Source organism: Miscanthus floridulus, chromosome 10 (genome assembly GCF_019320115.1).
Source record: "Miscanthus floridulus cultivar M001 chromosome 10, ASM1932011v1, whole genome shotgun sequence".
Classification (NCBI taxonomy): domain Eukaryota; kingdom Viridiplantae; phylum Streptophyta; class Magnoliopsida; order Poales; family Poaceae; genus Miscanthus; species Miscanthus floridulus.
The window spans coordinates 138,786,355-138,812,171 of record NC_089589.1 but is presented as its reverse complement, the minus strand read 5'-3'; the positions used below and the strand labels follow the sequence as shown (position 1 = coordinate 138,812,171).

Sequence of the window (25,817 nt, the reverse complement as noted above, 5' to 3'; positions counted from 1 at the left end):
CACATGGATTTCTGCGAGCTATAGGAAGACCCATACACCAACTTTAATTAGTTTCTTCCTGCTTCCCAGTCCTCTTTGCAAAGAAGTAGGAACAGCTCGCATTCCATGGGGTACACATGGATTGTCGCAGGGGTTGGCTGGGGTGTTACTGTGATCGGTTGGCTGCTGTCACCCCTCATCAGCCAGCTCGTCAACAAGTTCTTTCCAAGCCCCGCTGATGACACGTCAAGAAAGCTCCGGGATCTGGAGGTCCACACTATCCCAGGTCTGAAGCTGACCCTGAGAAATGCCGAGGAGCAGAGGATGCTGCGAGCTGCTCAAGAGAAGGGATCTGAGTCTGACCTGATGACACTCGAGCAACTGACGAAAGATCTCAAGTCTGCCCTGTACGAAGCCGAGGATATCCTTGATCTTATCGAGTATCATCGTATCGAGAGGAAGGTGAGCGGCGACGACGACGCTCAAGTTCGTGGCAGCAGCTGCCTGCTGGGTGCCGCACCTGCACGTCCACAAGACACAACCCAAGCTCTGGTAGTGCAATGCGCGGTCAGATGGTACCGGCAGCTGCGGCAATTCGGAGGCGCCACCCTGCCAATCTCCGGCGCGACAACCTCTGTTTCCGGGGTTCACAGTCTCCGTGGCTGGTGCTGGTTCAGGCACCTCGTCCGAAGCTGCTTTCGATCAGCACACACCTGGTCCACTAAAGCAATTGTAGCTGCCCACTTCTACCGGAACTGGTCGTATGAAGCTATTGGCATCAAAACTAATCAGGTACCATCTGATTCCGTGTTGTCATTTCAATTTGTTCCTCAAAATAATTTTGTTGTTCTTTCTCGGGAGATGCCTAGCTAATTGTCTTTAGCATCGACGTTCGTGCCCTAATCAACTGGAGTATGGATGTTGGAACATTACTATGTTCGTTCACAAGATAGGAAAAAGAAAAAGAAACCTTTGGACTAGTTGTTACAATATTTTACTTGCCATACTTTTATGCTGTAGAAAACACTACTACTCGTATGATTTATAGGGAGTAAAGTACGATTCACCACCTGAAGTAGTCACAGAAAGGCCCCCTCAAACTACAATATCGGACAACATACACCGTTACTTTTAAAACCTGGCCCACCTGACCATTTCAAATGGTTTCATGGGTGGTTTTGCTGACGTTGCAGTGGGGCCCACCTGTCATTTGGTCTTTCTTTCTCTTATATATATAAAAAGCATAACTTTTTCATTTTAGTGGCTCAAATATTCATTTGAAGTCACTAGATTTTAAAATTCAGATTTTTGAATTTTTCAAATGACCTTGGCTATTGATATAGTCTATAGCAAAGTTGTAGTTCTCATTAAGATATACAACTTTGTAGTTGATAACTTGTTTATCTAAAATGGTTTAGCCCCAAATATTTGTTTTAAGCTCTCTAATTTGAAATTCAAAACTTTTTGGTATTTTCAAACGACCTCTGTTGTTGACGTAGTCTACACCAAAGTTTGTATCTTTCAACATGTTCTACGACTTTGTAATTGATAATATTTTTTTGGGGTTGTTTAGAGGCCCAAATGTTGGTTTAAAATTCTTATATTTGAAATTCAATTTCTTTGATTTTTTTAAAAGAAAAAAATTTGGGCCTCTAAACAACATCAAATAAATAAGTTGTCAACTACAAAGTTGTAAAACATGTTGAGATCTATAACTTTGGTGTAGACTATATCAACATCAGAGGTCATTTGAAAATCTAAAAAAAAAGAATTTCAAAATTAGAGAACTTAAAACGAATAGGGGCTCTAAATAATTTCAGAAAAAGTTGTCAACTATAAAGTTATAGATCTTACTAAGAACTATAACTTTTCTATAGACTATATCAACATCCGAGGTCATTTGAAAATTCTAAAATTTGAATTTCAAAATCTAGTAGCTTAAATGCATATTTGAGCCCCTAAAATTTATTAAATAGAAAAGTTATCAACTACAACGATGTAGATCTTGTTGATCTCTACAGGTTTGATATAAAGTTTATATTCATATAACTTCATATGGAAAAGTTATGATTTATATATATATAAGAGAAAGAAAGACCAAATGGTAGCACAGCCTTAATGGTGCCATCGACTTCCTGTAGAGATCTCCAACTTGGAGGTCGAATGCAACTGCCTAAAACCTGCCACATCTCTTCCCTGATCTCCCCATCGGCCTCAAGAATGCGATCACCTCACAGATGCATCTATAACGCTCAACTAATCACTACCCAAGTTTCACTAATGCCACCGATCCTGCCAAGCACAGAAGCACAAACACCTCTAACCCAAGTCAACCTGGAATATTGGATGATGTATTTTGATGGATCCCTAATTCTCAACGACGTGGGATTTGGCATCGTCCTGCTATCTCCCAAGTGAGAACACCTTGAGTATGTCCCACAGCTTGGGGCAACAAACAACATCGCCAAGTACGAAGCCCTGTTACATGATCTTTGCATAGCTAAATCGCTGGTAATCCACCGGCACTACATCGACAAAGACTCTGAGCTGATAGTCAAGTAATGAAGGAATGAACGTGTAAAGAGTTGAAGATGGAAGCATTTGCAAAGTACAAAAGTTTGAACACAAGTTCAATGGCATCGAGCTACACCATGTGCTTCGATGGGACAATGATGCAGCGGACGCCTGTCATGGGTTCATAATAACCACAACAAGCATCATGTTGTTCGTTGGTGCTCAGTGTGTGGATCTTTAGTGGCTCGGACACTCAAAACAGTAGGTGACACAGACGATTTACCCTAGTTTGGACTTCTGAGCCCTACGTCTAGCAATATAGTATTCTTCATGTTAGGAATGCCCAGTCGAGGGTTCTTACAATGGTGAAAGTAGAGAGAATTGTAGGGGATTGTGCGGTGCTATATATCTGAGAGTTTATGGCTGATTCGTGAATCGATCCCTATTGATCTAACGGGTCAGATTAGGTCCTATACCTTCTATAGGAGCCCATGCAGTAAAAGTGGTTGGATCCTAACCTAGGGCTTCTTGCCTTGGGCTTTGGTCTCCTTCGTCTTGGTGCCGTCGGGCCCTTCTTTGTCATGTAGGAGGCGGCGTACAATGTTGCAACCACTCCCTAACATCTCTACTGCAGTCTGGTGCTTGACTGTCAGGAGCTATCTGCTACTTCAGAGCCTTCCCCGGTTGAGCCTTCTCCCTGCCGTGAGGAGCTAAGAGCGAGCCTGGGAGCCCTCGGCTCTACAAGCGTGGGGAAGTCATTTGTCTTGATGTGTCATGCCCTGGGCTTGACCCTATCGGGGGAGGGGCTAAAAGTACCTCGCGGTTGTGGAATGGGATGGCGGTGTAGCGCTTGTATGCCTGTCAGGCCCTGGGCGCCTAACAGATTCTGGAGCTAGATTCTGGTCTTGGCTAGGGGAGCCTATTGGACCTGAGCCAAGGCCGGGGCGGCCGCCTGGGCTGAGGCTAGGCCAGGGCTCCCCTTCGGTCAGGAATCCTCGCATTCTGGCCAATCCCCCGAGCCCCGAGCGAAGGTGGCTCTTACCTTCTTAGGCTTGGCCTTCTGATATCGAGGGTCTCCTCGGGGGAGGGCCGCTTTCAGGCTACCGAGAGCTATCCCTTTTTTGCCAGAGGGTACGTGCGAGAACACCCGATGGGTATAGCCCCCTAGCCCCGGCCGATTCGAAGAGTTAGCCAGGGGCGGGGGGGTTACTCGGACTGTCGTGTCCTCCAATAGGGGACTTAGCATACCTCTATGTTAGACTCTTGTCAACGCCCTAGAAAAGCTAGGGTCAGCTCGATATCAATTGTGACCTAGTGAATTCCTTGATGTTATCTATAAGCCCTCTGTCTGACCAGAGGTCAATCAAATGGAAGCCCATGAAGAGCGATAGGAACACATGCTAGGATGAGCCACAAGTGCAAGTAATGGCGTCCCGAACTAGGCCCAACCATTGGTTGATTACCTATTGTGTGTCATCCGCCCGGTAGATGTAATAGTGGCAAGATGGCAGTCTAGAAGAGAAAAGTCTTGTATCATGATTGACGATTAGCTCCATAAGTGAAGCATATCAAAGATCCTTCAATAGTGCATAACAAGAGAGGGAGGCAACGCGCTCTGCTACTCGACATCCATGCTGGAGCTTGTGGATACCCTGACGCATTGTAGATGCTCGGTGAAAAATCCTTTTGACAAGGATTCTACTAGCAAATGGTAGTCGCTATCACCAAGTAGATCATTCGCACTTGTGTTGGGTGTCAGTTCTGTAAGAAAAATGGCACCAAGCATGGGACATCAGTGATTTTTGTGGTTGATTGACAACATGATCGAATGGACTAATGATGCTTGCTAGTATATAGGGTTTTAGTCTATTTGGATGCGAGGATGAATTGGGCTTAGGCAATATTGACACTAGAAGTAGCAGACGGATATACCGCAAGCGTACGGTAGTCAATGTAGCCTTGACCGGGAGTATTCCAGGTATCATATTTCCATAGGGAACGCGAAGTGAACTAACCGAGGATCGGGAATGTCCTATGATGGTAAAAAGGAGTCTATAGAACTTGGGTAGAGAGGATCTCGATAGCAATGATATCTGGTCAAGGTATGATAGGTATAATGGGGTTTACCACCCCCTCATTTTACAGGATGCGATAGGCGAGACAATAGGGGATGAAACCCCTATCCGAAGCGGCTACCTTGTTACTAGAGTCCTACCTTTTAAGAACTTGCCTACAACACGTGGTGGACTGCAAAGGCTAGACAGGGCTGTCACCACCTGCTAGCTACCATAAACAATCCATGCGAGAAGCAGTCTACACATGCAAGATATAGTCTAGACACCATGTGTACACTATACTTACTACTCTAACCTTGCACCACTAAGTTCCCTTAGAAAGGTTAGAGAACTCTATTGATGTAGAGCGGTGTATAGGTAAAGCGAGTATATAACTATTATAACAGAACTAGAATATCAAATACTATAAAAGATCCCAGATGAGTCACTTACAAGAAGGTCACATCCGCCAAGGTATAGCTTGGAGAAGACACCAGACAGGCCCAGCTCTTCTCCACACTCCCCTCACTCTCTCCCTAATCTCATAGCACTACAGCAGAGCTTCGCTAAAAGCTACTAGAGAGTGGTTTACTCTAATGTGTCATGAATGAGTGTGAAGTCTAGGGGGGTATTTATAGCTGGAGTGAGGGGTAGTGCCACATTAGCGATCCAGGTGACATCCCCTCCTTGCCCTTGGATTCAACCGACCTTGAACTGACCTTTGATCAATGGTTCAGATCAAGGAGGATACATGGAGGCATGCATAGAGGCGGTGGGTACAATTTTAGGTCGGTTGGCTCCCTAGTGAGGTCACCCGACCTCTCAATGACAAGTAGGCCCTCCTCTTTCTTCTAGAAGCATGTCCCACGTGTCATAGTGTGTATGATGCTTGTTCTGCACTTATCACGTCGGTTTGCTTCTCATGTGGGCCCATGGATCCATGTGCTCTCATCTCCAACTGTTGAGAGAAAGCACACTTGTGATCCAAGGATGGAGATTGACTTTGGGGACCTTGACATGGATCATGGAAGCTTGCAGTGGCCGATAAGCTCCATGGGGAGGTCGCCCGACCTCCATATGGGGCCAAATTAGCCCATCTTCTGCAGGTGGCTTCTAGAAGCATTGCTTATCGTGATGGTGGAGTTGGTTTGTCCATTTGCCATACTTGGGGGGTTGAGAGACGTGTCAAGTTGGTCCCCAAGCTTGTTTTTTCGTCCATTTTGTACCTACATTCAAATAGAGGACATGTACATGTGGAACCAATTTATTTGAACCAAAATCATTCATGGTTGGCTTATGTCCTGTCGTATGTCATAGATTTATATGACATTTTTGACCAACCAGAATGCTGATGAAATCATCGTCAATAAGATCCCCCACACTTAAGTCTTTGCTCATCCTCGAGTAAAGGATTGAGAGAAAAGGAGACAATGATCATGACATTGTCAAGATATACAGCAAACATAAGTTTTATTCAAGACATACCTTATACAAGTGGGTTATGTGGCACTGTCTAGCATATATCCTTCAGATGTTGAGAAATGGAATAGTTTTCAAAGCAAAATCATCTTCCCTTTTTGACTTCTTGGTACTTAGAGTTTTTGATAAAGTTTTCAAAAGAAAGCACATAGTTCAATCTTACTCCTCAAATAGTACTCTCAGATCACTCAAAGGTGTATAAGTCCTTACCAAGGCATAACATGAAGTTGCCTTCTTTTGTTTCATCCTACATATATTAGGCTTATGTGGGGCTTAGGTAGGGATAAACATGATAGCATACTTGCATTGCATATATTATAAAGTCAAAACAAGGATCCAAGGAGAAGAATGTCATAAACCTAGATCAAGATGTGCAAGTGTGTGGAAAATGATGATGGAACTTTTTTTTGTACTCCTTAGACAAGCATGATCTATCTTTAACTATGATTAGTTTGAGATATGGCTCTTTTTTTTTCTTTTTTTGACATCAGCTTTTCATTTTTGCTCACTCTTTTTTTTAATACCTTTCCATAGCCATATCTCTTTTGCGAGAATTTCAGAGAGAGATCATACTAAACTTGGAGTATTTATTTGGTGGAAAATGAAGAGCATGTTTTTGCGTACTTCCAGTGTAGAAGCAGCATATGTATGTAGTGTGTATGTGATCTTGATCTTGGGACTATGACAAAATTCTCAACAAGGGTCAACAAGGTTTGACCAAACACCACACTCAACTTGATCCTCTTGTCATGCCATCTCTTTTCATGGCTTCATGTTCAAACCTTTTTGCTCCATTCATTGTTTAATTTATGTAGAGATTAGTAGACAACACATACCCAAAGGGATACATACAGATTTTGAAGCAAGGGTAGTGTTTGCCACAGAGCTAGTGGTCCTTTTTCCATGCTAATCAAGAGTTGGTTTTAGCTAGCATAGAACACTTATCCCATGCTATTCCCTCATTGTTCACCAAGACTTCAAAGCTTAAACAAGGCTAAGGCAAATTTGTGCAAAATTATTTAAGAATACCACAAACCTTGATTTGTCTCCATGAATGATCTCATGACTTACCCACCAAAATTTAGGATTTTTTTTGCAAGGGTGTCACAGGGTCAGAACCACGGCAAGCATTGTTGTTCGAGTTGGTGTCAAAGTACGTGTCTACGGTGGCTCAGGTGGACTCAAGAACACAAGAATCATAGAGAGGACGCAACGGTTTATCCTGGTTCGGGCCGATTGATGCCCTACGTCCAGCAGCTGATGATCCTTATACTCAAGAGCACCCAAAATCAGGGGGTTACAATAGAGTGTACATGCGAAAGAGAGATTTGGTAGGAGGTTAGCTCGGTGCTAATCCTAAGGTTGCCTCGCCATCGGCGGAGCCTTCCCCTCATCAGAGAGGAGGAAGACGACGGATGTGGTGGAGGAATTCTCGGTGCCCCTCTCTCGGTTGCTCTACTCTCGGTGCTGAGCAAGAGCGGATGGATGGTGAGGAATGGAATGATCTATCTAGGATCATCTTCCTCTAGGATCCTCTTCCCTAGGATCCGACCTTATCCCTTATGTATCGATATAGGTTGGGTATATGGTGGTTTGGGGGTTGAGCCTATGGTCTACATGTGCCGGAGTCTAGGAGGGTCTTGTAGTGGTGCTCTATGGACCGTGGTGATGTCGTGGAGCCAAAGAAGCCCTGGCGTCGTCCGGCTGCTTTATTTGGACACTCTACGTGCCAGGCTGTGTCGGCTTGGACCGGCCTCCCCTAGGTGGACCTTCTGTAGTCCTCTTGGTGGCGAAGGAGCTTGGCTCTAGGGGCTGATGCGCGGGACTAGGAGCCCCCGAGCCCTTGGAGGCCGAGGGAAAGCTTGTCTTCTTGTGTGACACCCTGTGCGAGACCCTGTCGGGGGAGCGGCCGGCAAGGCCAAGCCCAAACTGCTGCGTTGATGAGCCCCCAAGCCTTGGTGGCTCGAGGCATGTCGCCTTGTGCCCAGGCCTTGGCTGGCGTCGTAGGCTGGGCAAGAGCCGAGGGACGGGCTTAGGTTTCCCGTCGATCGGGAGCCTGAGGCTCGGGCATGCCCCCAAGCCCTAAGCAAAGGCCTTGGCGTGCTCAGGCTCTGGCAAGTTCCTTAGTCTGAGGGTGCGTGTGAGCGTACCTAATGGGTATAGCCCCCAAGCCCTCAGGCGATCCTGGGGGGATCGGCCGAGGGGTCTCTTTGGTCGGAAACCATAGATCTCGAGGCTTAACATACCCATATGTTAGGATCCCGTCAGGAGCCCCTGAGCCATTCGTGACCTCACTTGTTCATGATGGCGACGAAGGGCTGAATTCGACCTTCCAATGACCGAACTAGCCATGGCAGGGATGGCTTCAGTTGATGAGAGGGTGGTGCCCATCGTGGGGGCCCTTCCCTAGTGCGATGGGGGTGCCTGGCTGTCAAGGCCGGGCGATAGTGGTGCCGACCCCTATTTTGATCCTATGTCGCGTAGGTCTGCGGTCCGAGTGAGGGTTAGGTGAACTTGTCTAGGAGTTACCAACTTTAGGCCCGGGGCACCCTTCTTTTTGGTCAGAGCCTACCGTGGGTCGGGTGATCGAGAGCGTCTGGGCTCTGGCTCGGGGCCACCTGATCACCCAGTGCGCCATGCCCTTCTAGGGGCTTCGATAGCCGGCCTCGATCCTCTCAGACTGGCCTTCTTGGGTTGACCTTCTGCGGCCATAGGTTGGGGCACGGGGAGCGCGCCGAGCTCGGGTGAGGGGCCCTCATTGGCCCCAGCGCCCAGTGGCTCCTGACCCAACTCTAGAGAGTTCGTTGGTTTTGGGGGCATGCCCCCGAGCGCCCATCGATCGGGGGGTTAGGTTGCTCTGTCTAGGGAGCCGACGTAGCCCTCGAGGCCATCATGGGGCCTCCTTGTCAGCGGGCGTGGTGGCTTCTGGGCACGTCGCATAGGCTGACGCTCTGTGCATGCGGTTGATGGCGCATGGGGCGTCGTGCCCGACAGAGGAGTTATGGCGTGTACTCCCGCGCCATCCCACTTCGTCTAGGAGGTGGGATGTCGGGCCACGTAGAGCGGATCTGGTGGAGAAGTCGCGGCACTTGGCATGGGTGGATCTAGGCCGTTGATGGTGGCTGATGGGCTCGAGGGGAGTCGAATCCCCTCAAGTCCCATGAGGAGGCGTGCGCGGAGTGGGCGGCCCATGTGGTCAGCTCGGGAGGTCAGGCCGCTATGGAGGCGGCGGTTCGCTTCCGCCTTTGGTCCAGCAGCCGCCGCCGCTTCGTACGATCGCACGTGGGATCGTGGGTGCATGGCAGCCGCCGCACACGGAGTACTAAAGCAGAGACAGGGAGGCAGGGATGGATGTTTACCTTTTGTCCTCAGCAAAGCCCTTCTCTTCCTGAAAGCCTCTGCTTTGCCTCGCCCTCGCGCATCCGCTCGTCGCCGCTGTTCTTCCCCTCGTCCCCATGGCGGAATGGGGGCCTCCTGAGGTGACCGAGGCGGAGTTAGGAAGATAGAGGAGGACGGGCAGGCGCCGGAGGATGTCCTAGCAGTCAGCTGGTGTCCTCCCACCATTGGGGAGTTAGCGCTAGCACCTAGGGATCAGGAGGTTGTCTCCTTCACTGATTTCAACCGCCTGAGGCTCGACCTCCCCTTGCACCGCTTAGCGTGCAGCATCATGTACTTCTACGACCTCCGCCTCCATGATCTGGTGCCAGAGGGGATCCTCCACATTGCGACCTTCATCATGCTATGTGAGGCCTTCCTAGGGATTGAGCCCCACTTCGCGCTGTGGAGGTGGTTGTTCTAGGTGGTCCCGTCGTTCCCCGGTGGGGGCCTTTCTAGTGATGGGGGGTGCCCGGATCCAGGTGCGACCGCATGCGGCTGGCCAGTACCTCGCCCTTGCTCGCCCATCCACCAGGCTTCGACGCTGAAAGGCGCTAGAGGAGCTGGTTCTACCTCCCCAACATGGTCCCGGTGCTCCCATCCTTCTTGGAGGAGAGGTCGGGCAGTGTCGCCCCAGCTTCATGGTGGTTGTTCCCCTTAGCGAAGGAGGTCACGGGGGATCCTGCTCTCATGGAGGCCATTGAGGCCCTAAAGGAGTAGGGGCTGACTGGGCCAGTGGTGGTGCGCACGCTCATTCACCGCCGGAACCTCCCATTGAGGGAGAGGGCGCATCCGTTGTGGCAGCACCAGGGGATCACCGACCTGATGATGGAGTTCCTTTATCCCATATTGGAGGAGTTGCTCAGGGTGCTGATGATCGGGGCTGTCGGTGCGGACTACCCGGGGGCAGGCGTCGGCCCTGTCCATTTCAACGTTGAGCACCCCCCTCCTGTGGGCCATCTGTTCACCGGGATGATCTCGGAGCCCCCCTCTCCACCTTCTGTGGTGGAGCGGGTGTGGATGGCCGCGCCTCCAACAGGGTCAGTGGACACGCCGGTGCTGGCATTCAACGCACCTCTGACAGCGGCTTTGGCTCTGGCTCCGGCGGCGCGCACGGTGGTGGCCGGCGGAGGGTTGCGGAGGCACTAGAGGAGTCCCGCCCGGCAGGATAGGTAAGGATCATTTTTTGCTTCTCACTGCTCCCGTTACCGTTCTTGACTCCGGTGTTTGCGTCGTGCGTAGTGGATTCCCCGGGAGGACAGTTGTCGAGGTCGTTTCCATGAGCGCCAGTGAGCCTCCTTGACGTCGGGTTCACTTACTGCCACCTTCCCCATCGGTGGCCGGATCGGATCGACGCGCCCCATTGTCGGGGGTGCCCTCTTGTGGGGCCCCACTTATGCCTTCTGCGGCGACGATCGAGGCGCTGCGGAAGGAGCGGGACGACGCCATCGGGGCCACGGAAGATGCCCGGAGGGAGGCCAAAGAGGAGCGGGTGGCAGCAACAGCGGTGGAGAGCGTGCATGACACGACACAGACAGAGGTAGCCTGTTTGAGGGAGGATCTCGAAGGTACGGGTCATTCCCTTTCTCCATCTTTGCTCCCCACAGGCAGTGAACTTCGGGCCACGTTCCCACGCAGTTTTGATGTCTCAAACTTTTGCTAGTGCAGGCTCGAGAGAGGAAGCTCGTCGTCTGGAAGAGCAACTCCGAGGGCTTCAGGAGGAGGCAGGCAGGCTACGGGCCTACCTTGATGCCTGCGGCGTGGAGACGAGGGAGCTCTGAATCGCTGCCCTAGGCGCCTGCCATGCCCACTTCCCCAGGGGGTGCGCGACAACGCAGCGGAGGTGAATGCGCGGCTCCACGCTGCGCTGGAGCGCTTCCGAGAAACCATGGTGGATGGCGTCGAGCAGGTGGCGACTTCGGCGCTGGCCGTAGTCCACTTCCGGTTCCCAGGCGTGGTGAATGTCCGCGAGGTGGCGGGAGGCTTCCCCAGAAACATCAATCCCGTTGATTTGGCATTCCTGATGCCCTGCCTGGAGAACGCCGCCAACACCGTCCTAGCGATTGCGCCCCTGGACGAGATCCTTCGTGACCCCTCGCCGGATCGCTGAAGAGCGACGGGCGCGCCCGGCACCTCTCCTGTCCCTGTGAGAGAAGATAGTTCAGCTAGTACGTGTCATGTGGTTGGTTTGCGGGGTGTTGTCCCTAGAACAATTTAATATTTTTCTTTTTGTTGTAAATATTTAGTTCGTGTGTTTGCCGTTTCTTTACCGCCCCTGTCTTTTTTCTGCTTCTTGGGCACGCTCGACCTCCTTTCCGGTCGGTATTTGGGATCCACTTTCCCTCGCGAGCCTTGGTTATGCCGTAATTGGCCTGGGGTCGTGCCCTCTTGGTGGCACACAGGCATTAGCGCTAGCTCGGGGAGTCTAGGGGCACAAATAGATCGGAGTTAGAAGGTCAGGTAGGCGACGCCGGCGAGGCGGACCTCGCGGTGCTCCATGCTTACCAAAAGGAGGGGGATTCACGGCAATCAAAAAGTGAACCAAATATTCAACTAAAAAATGTAAGGTACGGGAACAGAAAAAGAATAGGGAAAGTTACATAGCTTTGCATTTCCTTGCGAGGCGCTTTGTCGAGGCGGAGGACGGGCGTTACGTAGCCCAGCTTGAGTTCCAGGCCCCTGGGCGGTGGGTTTGGCCATGGTCTTCCTTCACGGGGAAGGTCTAGTACCTTCCTCGATCGAGTCGGTCCCTTCTGGGGGTTCAAGCGCCTGGATGGAGGGGTGTGCCGTGCCGCCGCAGCCGCTAGGTGACACCGGGCGCATTCGTGGGGCTTAGCCAATCGAACGCCGCCGTTGTCTTGGCCTCCTTTTCTGTCGTCGAGAAGTACCCAAGGCTCCTGAGGAGGCTTTGTTGCCATCGCCAGGGCCCACGTGGCTCGATATTGTGCAAGCCTTCGCCTTTGGGGTTCGAGTTCTGCCTCGGCGACCACCAGGTCCCCTTACCAAGCCCGCAAGCAGGTCACCACCTTCTCGTAGGCAGCTCGTGGGGCTATGGGGCCCTGGTTCGGCGGCGTGAGCCCTGGTGCCTTCTCGGCGGGGACTTCACCGCTGGCGTAGTAGCGCGTACGCGGTGGGGTGTAGCAGTCAATGCCGTCGAAGTCGTACTCTAGGACGTTCCTCGAGAGGATCTTGAGGAAGGTGCGCAGCGAGGGGACGTCGGCCCCCATGGCGCCAGAGAGGATGGCGCTTCATGGCGCCTCGCGGCTGACGAGGTGCTCCAGCTCCAGCTGGAATGATGCCGCCGCATTCTGGATCTCGAAAGGCAGGTCCGGGAGGTAGTACCAGAAGCGGTCAGGTGGCGGGAGCACCTCGCCGATGGTGATCTGGTGATGGACGTTGGCTAGCATGTAGAACATCTGGCGTTGGTCCGACACGGTGGGGTGTGAACCCAGACCACGCCAGATCTACTGGGAGGACCTCGAGATCTGCTCCTAGGAGGCCCGACGGAGGGGCGATGCCGGGAGCTCGCTGCCCGCCGGCGTAGCCCCATCGAGCGAACGAAGCTCAACGTAGCAGTCGGTAATGTAGGCTAGGCTCCTAAAGTTGAGGACTTGGCCCGGAGCGAAGGCGCCGACTATGATGAAGAACTCGCCGAGAAAGCGGACACCGTCGTCTGGGGGCGTCGCCGCTTGCTCCAGCGACGAGGCGCGTGGCTCTGGCCACCGTAGAGCCTGAATCGCACTTGACGCTGCCCCCTACCAGGCGCGCCAGCTGTCGCGGGGTCAGAACCACAGCAAGCATTGTTGTTCGAGTTGGTGTCAGAGTACATGTCTGCGATGGATCAGGTGGACTCAAGAACATAAGAATCACAGAGAGAACGCAATGGTTTATCCTGGTTCGGGCCGATCGATGCCCTGCGTCCAGCAGCTGATGATCCTTATACTCAAGAGCACCCAAAATCGAGGGATTACAACACAATGTATAGGAGAAAGAGAGATTTGGTAGGGGGTTAGCTCGGTGCTAATCCTGAGGTTGGCTCACCGATGGTAGAGCCTTTCCCTCGTCAGAGAGGAGGAATACGACGGATGCGGTGGAGGAGCTCTCGGTGCCCCTCTCTCGGTTGCTTTGCTCTCGGTGTTGAGTAGGAGCGAATGGATGGTGAGGAATGGAATGATCTGTCTGGGATCGTACTCCTCTGGGATACTCTTCCCTAGGATCCGACCTTATCCCTTATATATCGAGATAGGTCACGTACATGGCGGTTTGGGGGGTTGAGCCTATGGTCTACATGCGCCGGAGTCCAAGAGGGTATTGCAATGGCGCTCTGTGGACCGTGGCGATGTCATGGAGCCGAAGAAGCCCTGGACGCCGTCCGGCTGCTCTGTTCTGACACTCCTTCTGGAATCTTCTTGGTGGCGAAGGAGGTCGGCTCCAGGGGCTAACGCACGGGCCTGGGAGCCCCCGAGCCCCTGGAGGCCGAGGGAAAGCTTTTCTTTTTTTGTCACGCCCCGTGGGCAAGGCCGCGCCCAAAGTGCTGCGTCGAGGAGCCCCCGAGCCTTGGTGGCTCGGGGCGTGTCGCCTTGTGCCCGGGCCTTGGCTGGCGCTGTAGGCCGGGCAGGAGCCGAGGGCCGGGCTCAGGTTTCCCGTCGATCGGGAGCTTGAGGCTCAGGCAAGCCCTCGAGCCCTGAGCAGAGGGCTTGGCGTGCTTAGGCTCGGGCAAGTTCCTTAGTCTAAGGGTGCGCGCGAGCGTACCCAATGGATATAGCCCTCGAGCCCCCGGACGATCCTGGGGGGATCGGCCAGGGGGTCCCTTCGGTCGGGAACCATAGATCATGAGGCTTAACATACCCATATGTTAGGATCTCGTCAAAGGGTTTAGTCCATATGTACAACCACATTCTGTACAAGTATGTTTTGATTCAATAATCAAACTTGACATCATGTCTTATTTGATTAAGGCGGGCTATTTTGACCTAAGCACCATGCTTAATTTAAAAAGCCTATGGAGGTACGATCGATCAATTCAACCACATCAAAGCATACTAGCGTAGAAAAAGGAAGAATGAGAGCATATACAAGATTCATTCAATTGCAGACAAGAGTATGGATGGTGAACCAAAAGAAGTATATATATATTTTAATTTTATTTTGAAGTGAAATAATCAAATGTAAAAGAAATGCATCAAAAGAAAGGGAGAAGGCATGGCCATCCAGTCAAGGAGTATGTTAGAATGGAGTGGATCCTGACTGGTAGGCCCAAAGGACCATGGTGGGTTCGGCCGACCCCACCTTGGAGCCTCTGGCCACTTTGGTGCCTCCCTGTGTATTCTTACCTCTAAAGATGTATCTCTACACTTGTGTTTTCTGGTTGTGTGTCCATGGGGACATCGCCCGACGCCAAAATGTGTCCTTCGCGAGCCAAATTTGACGTGCAACTATATTTGGCCATGGACATCACCATGACATGTCCATTACTATGCCAAGGTGTCCTTGGGGGGTCGCCACACTTGGCTCAGTGTGTGCTGTATCACAAAAACAGAGAGAACATCAAGTGCAGGGGCTCTGCTGGTGGCAACACACCAGCAGAACCAACAAGTCTCATTTATTCCACTAAAGTTAGGCACAAATTGCATCAGGTTGGTGAAGCGGTTTCCCCTTCAACACCAACCTTCGTGGACCTAACTGCAAAAACTCATACCAAATCACTACGAGATTTGTAATATTTAGGCCTCGTTTGGATGCGCATATATTTATCTCAATCCACATGTGTTGATGTGGATTGAAGTGAATTTAAACTAAATTCTATTCCATTTCACTCTAACACATGTAGATTGAGGTGGATACACATGCATCCAAACAAGGCCTTATGATAAACAAACATATCTACAACTATCCCTGCAAAAATTTTAGGAACAGGAAGCATGAAGGGGTTGTAGATCTTGTGCGTAGTGATGGCAGAGAGAAGGATTGACTTGTGCTTTTCATCAGCAGAGCTGCCTTACGGGACATCACTGCCGAAACATCGAGCTCCAGCTCCATTTCCTAGGTCCAATCGTGCCGACCTTAGTAATCAAACATAAGATTCACCCGATCATTAATCGGTTGCACCCTCCGGCAATTAAAGGTTTGAATTAGGCCTATACCGATCATGCTCAACACATGATCATGTTTGCTAGTCTCTAGAAAAGCGGCTCCTTGCCTTCTAAGCAAATATAATTCTATTATATAAGCTGGCCTCGAAGCTTAGCGATGGATCTACCACATTTAAACAGTTTTATTCTTCAACACCAATAGTTTCTTCATTGGTGAGTTCTTCTAATTCTAGTTGATTACATTTACACGATTTGGTTTCAAAGTGTGTACAATAGTTGCCATATTCAAATATTGTTCAACTGAAAACATTATAGAATAAACTAACAATATTTGTGTTAGACCATTTCCCCTGAAACGTTACAAACATGGCTAGGATATATAGTGATTTGATAATTTCTTCTTGCAGAAGGATGGCAGCGCAGAAGATTCTTTCCTGCTAACTATCGATAAAAAGAGCTTGAGGGAAAGAATAGAGGACCTAGAATATATTGCCAATTGCTCGAAGAAATCACATCTGTTGAATCAACATAGTAACAGCAACAAGCTTTCTGTCAAGCATACTGACAAGGAAAGCATCAGCATACAGAAGGATATTGAAGACTTGTACAGAAGCATTGAACGGAATGTATTTGGCCGAGAGAAGGAGCGTAAGCATATATGTTGTTTGCTTCGAAAGGGACCAAATGCTGAAGCAGCTAGCTCAAGTACAAGTAAATGTTATTCTGTGGTCGGCATATATGGCATTGCAGGGTCTGGGAAGAGTACCCTAGCGCAATACGTCTGTGACTATGAAGAGGCCGAAGGAAACCATTTCAATCTGGTCATGTTCATTCATGTGTCGAAGACATGCAGACTGGATGATATATTTCGTGATATGCTGGAACAGATTTCTCGAAGCCGGCCATCCGGTACCAAAGGTCTTAAAAGTTTATGCAAGGAGTTGAAGGGAAATTTGAAAGGCAGATGCTTCTTGTTGGTGTTGGATGATCTATGGGTCCATTATGGGAATCAGAAGGAGTGGCACATTTTTCTTGACGCCATCAATGCTGGTCAGCGTGGAAGCAGAATCCTGGTGACAGCTCAAACAAAAGATGCAGCTGCAGCCCTAGGTGCTCAGGAGCAAATTCCAATACCAGATTTGGGAGAGGACCACTACTTATCACTGTTCATGCATCATGCTATACAAGCAGGCTCAGTTGGTTATGATGTTGAGTATGAAAGAATTGGGAGAAGGATAGTGGAAAAGCTCCACAGATCACCTATGGCAGCAGTAACAGTGGCAAAAAGGCTTCAAAGGAACAAAAGCTTGGATTTCTGGGAAAGAACAGCAAACCTTGATGTTCTGAATGAGACCATGGGAGCGCTGTGGTGGAGCTACCAGCAGCTCGGCACAGACATTAGGCGATGCTTTGAATACTGCAGCACGTTTCCTAGAGGATACATGTTGAAACGGGACATGTTGGTTCACCTGTGGATAGCACAAGGGTTTGTAAAGACCAGTGGTGCAACGGAGGACATGGAAGCATTAGGCAACCGATACTTTGACGAGTTGCTGACATTCTCGTTCCTGCAAATGCACAGAACGGTTATTGGTACTGAGCAATTCACAATTCATGATCTGCTGCATGAGTTGATGGAAAGGGTTGCCGGAAGTGACTTCTTCAGAATTGATGTGAATAATGGCTTGCCAAAAGAAATCCCGGCAGAGGTCCACCATCTATTCGTTGAGACCTACGACAGAGCAGGGATCATAGAGAGGATTCTGGACTTGGCAAATCTTCGCACCCTGATCCTTGAGGAGTTGGACGGGAGCATGTCTAAAATGCTGACAGCACCACCTTTTAAACACACTGGGTATAATGACTTGAGTAACCAAGTTGTTTTTGAAAGTATGCTCATGAGACTGAGGAAACTGCGTGTCCTGATCATCAGAGTAAGAGGATACCATAATAAGCTATCGTTCTCGGTCCCATCATGTATTGATCAGTTGAAGCATCTACGTTATTTTCGGTTTCGTTCCCCCAACTATGTGAACCTGATTATCCCAAGCACATTCAGCAAGCTTTACCACATGCAGATCCTGGATGTTCCTGACCTCAGATTATCCTGTGCTGAAGATGTGGCTGATCTCATCCATCTGCGGCACTGCTATCCAAGCTTGAACCTTCCCAACATTGGCAGGCTGACACAACTCCAAACAATGCCGCACTTCAGAGTAGGGAAAGAACCAGGCTACGAGCTAAAGCAGCTCAAATACCTTAACAGTCTTGGAGGCACCCTGAGAATATCTGGTCTTGGAACTGTCGGAGGCAAAGAGGAAGCCCTAGAAGCCCAGCTACCCCGCAAGAAGCGGCTCAATGTACTGGTGCTGGACTTCAACGAAAAAATATACGGCAACCATCCAGACGTCGAGGCAGAGGTGCTCGAGGGCCTTTGCCCGCCGGAGCATCTTGTGCAGCTGTGTATCTGGTGGTACTGCGGTTCAATGTATCCTAGCTGGATGCTGAACCATCAGCATTCAGACGCCCCGAAGCACCTTGACAAGCTTGAGCTCTGCGAGTGCAGAGGATTGGTATCCATTCCCCAAGGCAGTGAGTTCTTCATCCATCTCCGTTTGCTCCGCATTGTTTCGTGCGGCTGGGACTCCTTGCCTGATAACATGGAGAAGGGCCTTAGGTCGCTCCAGAAACTGGTCATCCGGAGTTGCAGAAATATCGAGCTCCTTCCCACGCTGCCTCCTTCTCTTCAGGAGATCACTTTGGTCGACGTCGGCAAGCTTAGGACGTCCTGTAAGGAGAGGGGACACAGGAATTGGCTAAAGATTCAGCACATTCCCAACAAGAAATTGTACGAGTGATGAGCTAATAAGACATCCCACTACAGCATGTCCCATTATAGGAGGCGTTTACAAATGCCTCCAAAAATGGTCAAAACGCCCTCAAAGACCTTTTGAGGCATTTATTAAAACGCCGTCTAAAACATGGAAGTAAAAGGTCTTTTGAGGCGTTTTTCCAAAATGCCTTTTAATATCAACATTTAAAGGTATTTTCTGACTGCCTAAAATACTATTTAGAGGCGTTCTGTAGAACGCCTTCAAACATTAATGGAGGCATTATTAGAAATGCCTCCAAAATCAAGCTATCCATATGGAACTGCTAGAAATATAAAATCGACACAATCCATTCAAGAATGAACCAATGAGAGCACACGTTACACTATATCCAGCATTTAATTCTATCAGACACACATAGTTATATTCAGGCACGGAGCCAGCGGTGGGGCTAGGGGGGCTCCAGCCCCCCCTACCGCTCACGAGCAAGCGAAGCCCCGTAGAGCCGCCGTCTGAAATTTCAGCTGTAGATGTACAGGTAGGAGGGGCTGAGATTTGCTGAACCTCTTTTCTTACTAATTGCCGTTGTTTAGCCCCTCCTAAATTTTTTCCTAGCTTCGTCCCTGGTTATATTTGTAACTAGACACAATAAGGTAGAAAAATATATTCATCTCCAAATGATGTTCCTCGGTCCTCATGTTTAGGTCCTCACTCCTAATCAATGTTTTCAGGTCGTCTAGTCGAACCTAGTCGCTATAGGACCGACCAGGCGACTAATCGTGATTAGTCGTCGACCAGGCCGATTAGTCGAGCCTAGTCAACCCTGGTCGTCCATATAATCGTCCTATGCATCAGGACATATACATACTATATATATACCTATATGTACTATATAGTGTACACAATATAGCAAGCATCAAGACTACATTAGTGTTTAGCAAGTGACTTACTTGTGGGAGTTGTTTTCTTGCCTTTTCTTCACTGTCCAACTATCCCAAACTCCATTCCTTTGCTGACTTGTTGCTGGAAGCCTGCAATACCAAAGAACACCATAATTAGCAACACTAATGTAGTCTTGATCTTGAGTTATTGACACATATCAATAGCAGCACTGCTGCAGTAGCAAATATCTAGCATTTAGCAGACCATGGCAGCCACACGGGCAGCATATTACATAACCAAATTAGTTTAGTACAGATAAGCAAATTAGTTTAGTACAGATAAGCAAAAGTGTTCAACACAAAGTCGCAAACATCAACACACAATAGTCCAACAAAAGTAGGCAACTAGTAGCCATCTAATAAAGCAAATCATCATTGAAATGGAAGCCTCCATGTCCATCTGCAGTTGCTGTTGGTGGTGGTGCAGATTCTTCATCCTCATCCATAGGTGTTGCTGAATCAGATTCTACTTGCTGATCTTGTTCTTCATCATCTATTTCATCAAGATCTTGAGCCACTGTGTTCCTTGGACGCTTCCTAGCATAAGTATGCCTCACAGGGGCAGGAATAGCAGTACGAGCAGCAGCAGCCCTAGGCAAGTTACGGCCCTCTAGACCCTGAGTTGCACCAATAGCATCATCCACATTGAGCTCACTGATCTGGACATTTTTTGAGTGGCTGGTTTTGGTGCAGCAGTGACAGTGAAAGAAGAGATGGCAGCCTGAGCAATCCTCTTCTTTTGCTTGACTTTTGTTCCAGAGCTTGGTTCTGGTACAGCTGCTGGTTCTTCTGCAGCAGTAGCATCATATTGTTGCTCTTCATCTTCACCTAATGTAGGATTCAAAGCTAGAATAGTTCTTGAGTTCTTTTTCAGGTAATCAGCCATCTCCTTCTTAACTACTTCTGGAGCACTAGGACATCCAACTGCATCTCCATACCCCCCGGCAAGGTGCTGCTTGAATCTTTTTATTCCAGAGGGGACAATCTTTTTGCAAAATATGCACTGCACAAAATCTTCTTCGAAGCATCTGGCCACCACCCATACTTCCATCCTGGATCTTGTGATTTTGCCTTCCTCTTGGTGTCAACAGCTTGGGCAGCAAGCTCTGGAGGTAGCTTTGCAATAGCCCTCTCAACTAGTGTTGCAACATCTGGACTAGCTGAGGAAGCCGTGGCAGCTGCACCTGACCCAGATGATGAATGTAGAACACCTCCGTCAAGGTCAGGCATCGGCATTATCACTTCCACGTTTGCACGTCGTCGCTCCACAGCTGTACAAGCACAAGGCTGATAGTTAGCAGCATTACTAGCAGAGCCAGAGAGGATGCAGCCATGTAGGTCAGGAGAGCAGATGGGGAGGGAAAATGGACATACAGTCGTCAGAGCAGCTCATCACCAACGAGCAGAGGGCCGGCACCTTCAGGCCTTCAAATCAGAGGAATGCAGCTCTAACTCTGAGCCCCTGACCCCTGAGAGAACATGAAGCATCCAAATCAGAGGAGTAGAGATGAGAGGGCAGAGGAGCAGGGGATGAGGGAAGGACCTGAACGGCAGGGAGGCAGCTGCGGCGGGAATAGATCAGCAGAGGGCCGGCCACCTACTGGAGCAGAGGGCGGCGGGAGGAGATGGCAGGCGGCGGGAGCAGACACCTGAGCAGAGGGCTGAGCGACCAGGCACCTGCAGGAACAGAGGGCGGGCGGGCGCAGAGCCGCAGATGGCCAGCCACCGCGGAGCAGAGGGCGAGCGGACTTGCGCAGATGGCCGCCGGCGGGAGCAGGATGCAGAGGGCTGGGCGGCTGGCCACCGCGGGAGCAGAGGGCGGGCGGGACCGCCGGAGCAGAGGGCCGCCGGCAGGAGCAGGCTGCAGGGGCGCCGGCCACCGGCGGAGCAGAGGGCGGGCGCGACTCGCGAGTCGCGAGCACAGGGCCGGCGGCGGCTGTTAATTTCCCGTGAAATTTTTGTCGCTACCAGCCAAAACCCCTTATCCCTCCCACGCTCGCGCGCGCCCGTGACCCCGCGCGCGCGCGCTCACGCAGCTGCGTTTTCGCGCTCTGGCGCGCTCGCCCAGTGGCCCGCGGGCGGCAGCAAAAAAAAAACAGCCAAAACTAGTCGTCCCACCCCTAATCGGACGACTAATCGCGATTAGGTGACGATTAGTCGGACGACCAGGCCCCTAATCGAGCTAATCAGGTCGAGGTCCCTAATCGAGCACCCAGGACCGATTAGGACGATTAATCGCGATTAATCGCAATTAATCGGACGACTTGAAATCATTGCTCCTAATGACGCTTCTTGCTCCCTTTAAGAGAGATAAAAGCCTGACATGTTCATATCACAGCTATATACATATGTATGTGTCAATCCAACTAACTATATATGTTGAGTCACTACCAGCAGATGAGTACTGGAAAGAATAATTTTGAAAGGATCAGCAACAAATTCCTAATAATTTTGCACGACATAAAAACAATAAGCAACCAGGAGCCTAGAACCCATTCAGACACAGTTACATGTAGATCCTCCAATACCTTATTAATTGGTTCAATGGCAAACCGCGCGCCTGGTGACTTGCGAATTGAAGCGACACCTAACACTGTGCTGGCACAGTTGAAACCAAAAGGTGTTCATCCAGTAGGCTCTTGTATTGCTCCCGCACCTTCCCAATTTCGAGCCGCAGATTCTGTTCCTGTTCGACACAGTCACACAAGATCAGGATCAAGATCCACTCTTATATGTGCTAATGATCATAACGACCACACCAGGTGGGCAGAGAATTTTACCTTGAGTAGTAGCTCCTTCTCTGCCATCTCAAACTGCGAGGCATCTACAGAAATAACAATGCAAAACAAAGGTAATAAACACTTTGCCAAAAACACTATAGGATGAAATTAAACCAAAGCAAGATTATTAGGCTCACTCTTCATGGAGCATCTGGTTTTCCATCTTCAAGAAGCAAAATTCGCTCAGCTCTCGTCCTCCCATATACTGGCATGCCTGTTTTGTTTTGTCAAGACAAATCAATATAACATAGAGATCGCATAAAAATCAAAGGCAACAGTGTGCACCAAAAACGTACTAGCATGGATGAACAGCAAGGTTGTCTGTACTAACCTGATCAGTAACTGAGCTGCTGCTGGCCAAATCCTGCATAGCCTGCCTTTTAATCGCAACTGTCAGAGCAGCATCGTCATTCCTTATTGTTCAGTGCCCTCGTCATCCATCAATGGATGATCAGAAAAGAGATCATGTGAGGAAGAATCCCCTTAATAAAATTTGAAGCAAAAAGATTTCAGAGCAGAAAAAGGGCAGTTATAATTTAATAACAGTAAGGCAAGTATGTAATGAACTCGTACTGTTAGGTTGACTTAGTCCACAACATAACAAAAAAAAACTAAAGAGAATCCACCATTAATTGCATGTCTCATATGGCAGAACAAAAACCAAACTGACTTTCAAGATGTAGCTTACAGATCTGCACAATTTGGTCAATGATTTGGTGCAGTGCGGGCTGCAATATCAATATGGTCGTGTGGGCTGGTTTCTGTACACGAGGGATTGGACTGGGGTGGGCTAATTAATTAACGCATGCACGTCTAGACAGGTGTGGGTTCAGTGTGGATCTCAGCCCACTGTCAGGTTTATGTAGTAGAGCAATCTTCACTAGAGGGGGGAACACAATAAACAGCTAGGCATGATAATTGAAGAAAAAATAAAACAGCTAAGCTAAGACTGGTGTACATACCACAGATCCATCTAACCGTCGAATTATGACTCCAGCACCTGATTTCCCAGGATTTCCTATGCAAGCTCTGTCAAATTCAAGAATACAAGAGAGCTGTAAAAGATAGAGTGCACTGGTGGGATTGGGAAGAGCTCAAAATTCCCAAAACAGTGAAGGTATATCACAAATATACATGCAGACCAAGCAGCAACGCAACCACCTGAGATGTAACTTTCAAAAGATCAGCTTAACACTCAAGTTGTGTTAGATAAGGTAAGGCCCTGAGAATCAAGGCAAGTTGCCATACGACGCTGAGATAGATACTACTACAAAGTATAAAAATGAAACTATTTCCGTGATGATAATGTGTGCCTAGAAATGACAAGAACTGGTTCAAGAGAAAAAAATGTAGACCATAGGGAATCAGATTAATCTGTAGTGTAAAACACTGGCAAGTGATGGAGACAAAGAGCACTGCATTCTTTAAATCAGCATATATGTTTTACTATGAGAAGCCATACTGATTACTAACTATTTCACCTGAAATCATAGGGAAATCAGGTGTAATTTCAAGTATCGTATTCAAGTGATTATCACAAGTAGTAGTTACTTGAAATCATAGGGCTGTAAAGTAGATGTAAATAAACAAGTGCTAAGTGTGCTGCAGTCTTCTTAAGAACGAAATTAGGGGATCTTTCTACCCTAGTTGATTTTTTTTTTCAAGCACTAATGGTTGGTTAGTTATTTGTAATTTTATAACTAGTTGAGAAGAAGCCAAAACTTTGAGCAAGAACAGTATGGAGAGTAGGGATTACCATTTGCACCCTTTGCAACATATGATTACTCTCCAGCAAAGCCTATAGGTAATTTTAGAGGTTGATTCAATGAGAAATTGTTGAGTCCTTGCTGGTTTGCTGAGTATATTCTAAGGTTTGTTACCAACTTGTATTGGTCCATCACAAAGCCATTACCAGGACTCGCTTACTGGATTAGCTAACTTCAGAATAATCAAAGGAAATCACAATCTAGATGCTCCCATTCCTCAATCATTAGCTCTTATACGAACAACAGAAGATCAACGTGTGTCCATTATATGTCTCAACTATGTATCTATATATCTTCCTTCACAACTGACTAAGAGAGCAAAACATGTCATAGTTAGCGACATTTAGCCCATGCCCTCTACTCAATGGACTAAATCACTGGAGGCACAGAATAATCTGTAATGAAATAAACTGAAATTGGGGAATTTAGTGACTGAATGAACAATGGTGACTGCCTTTACGGCATTACTCTGCAAAACGTCAGCAAATTGATTTGTTAACTGAGTAAACGAAGTGAGGGAGCAGATCCACTAATACCTTGTGATGCCAATGTGTCACTGCCATCTTAATCCAAACCATAATATCAAGCTAGATGGAATCGAGAGCAGATCCACTGGCAGGACATAAATGTTATGAAGCAGGTCAATAAACTCACCTTGCATATATGGGTCTGCGCATTGGATGGTTCTGCAGGTGAACTCCAGGAGGTGGATGAGGATGATTGATCCACTGCAGCACGCACTCGATCGGTCGTCGGAGCCGCGGCCTGCCGACAGATTGGGCCGCCACCACCTGTCGGGAGGGGCTGGCCGAGCGTGCCGTTGCTGGCTGGGAGGAAGGGCCCGACGCCGCCACTCTATAGGGAGAGAGAGCCATGCGCGCCGCTGCCGTCGGAGGGAGGGGGCCCAACGCGGCCGGCTCGGAGGGAGAGAGCCGAGCGCACCGCCGCCAGCTAGGAGAGAGGGGCCGTGCGCACCGCCGCCGAGCGCGTCGCCGCCGACCGGGTGGCTGGGGCCGCTTGGGCCGTCGTCGCCGCACCTAGGGGAGAGGGTCGACCGCCGTTGGGAAAGGACGCGTGGGAGGAGGTGGGCGGCGGAAGAGATGCGAGACAGCGAGGGATGAAAAGAATGTGAGACTTGTCGAAAAAAAACAAATCGAACAAACCGAATATGATGATTTTTCTAAGATATATTAATTATATCAAATCATATTTTTTTACGGAATTAAATGAAAATATATTTATATAAAAATTATAAATCTCGACGAGATCTACAACTTTCTAGTTTTGAGTTTTTTCATTTGAAGTCGTTAAGATGCTAAAAAAATTAATAACATATGTAGACTTAAGGGCATTTTCGTCTTTTCACACCTGCAGTTTGACCGCGTTAGAGCCTAAACTGACGGAAGTGGCATGGAGGACACGAAAAAGTTGGAGTAGTGGTGGCACACAGAGGATTGCGATCTTTTATAATGGCACACAGGAAAAAATCTCGAAGAATGTGAGGGAGGGAAGGAGGGAGGGCGCACCGGACACGGCGACCGAGCGGGGCCCACCAGTCGATGCCGAGTAAACTCGAAGCGCGCAGAAACTCGGGGCGTGCGGTGAAAGATTGTGTGGACGAAAGCCGTACACGTATTTTAGTTGCACACACACAAGATCAGAGATATCAGGTCTAAGTCTGTCTCCAACGAGTGATCCATAAGAACACCTAAACACAAAATAGGTCTCCGATAGTACTGTATCGGCCTCCAACAGAGTATCTATATAGGAAACCTATTTTGAGTGCGAGGGAAGACACAATCTAAATTTGAGTATCCTCTCTCCTGAAGACCTATTTAATTCACTTTTGGTTCTTATTATTGAAGAAGATAAAAAATAGATATTGAAACCATTGTCGCACTACCCAAACATAAAATGAGTTTTATATTTGGGTTCTCATTGTTAGAGATAGCAAATAAGGCGTTTTTGCAGAACGCCGCCGATTCCTACAGGTAATGAAGGCGTTT

The 25,817-nt window shown here is 48.9% G+C and overlaps 1 long non-coding RNA gene across 4 annotated transcripts in view; it reads right to left on the bottom strand.

Moving 5' to 3' along the window:
* Positions 1 to 24,919, bottom strand: part of LOC136487350 (uncharacterized) — a 32,086-nt gene extending 7,167 nt beyond the window's left edge. The window contains exons 1-8 of one of the 4 annotated variants that reach the window (XR_010767221.1): positions 24,466 to 24,919; positions 23,008 to 23,074; positions 22,377 to 22,527; positions 22,183 to 22,259; positions 22,046 to 22,089; positions 21,794 to 21,951; positions 19,275 to 19,355; positions 14,421 to 15,463 (exon numbers count right to left, since the gene is read on the bottom strand). This is a non-coding gene — a long non-coding RNA (uncharacterized lncRNA). Of the gene's footprint in view, positions 1 to 14,420; positions 15,464 to 19,274; positions 21,952 to 22,045; positions 22,090 to 22,182; positions 22,260 to 22,376; positions 22,528 to 23,007; positions 23,075 to 24,465 lie in introns of those variants that run through there. The other 3 variants (XR_010767223.1, XR_010767224.1, XR_010767222.1) reach the window with 3 other exon arrangements.
* Positions 24,920 to 25,817: the final 898 nt, after the last annotated feature.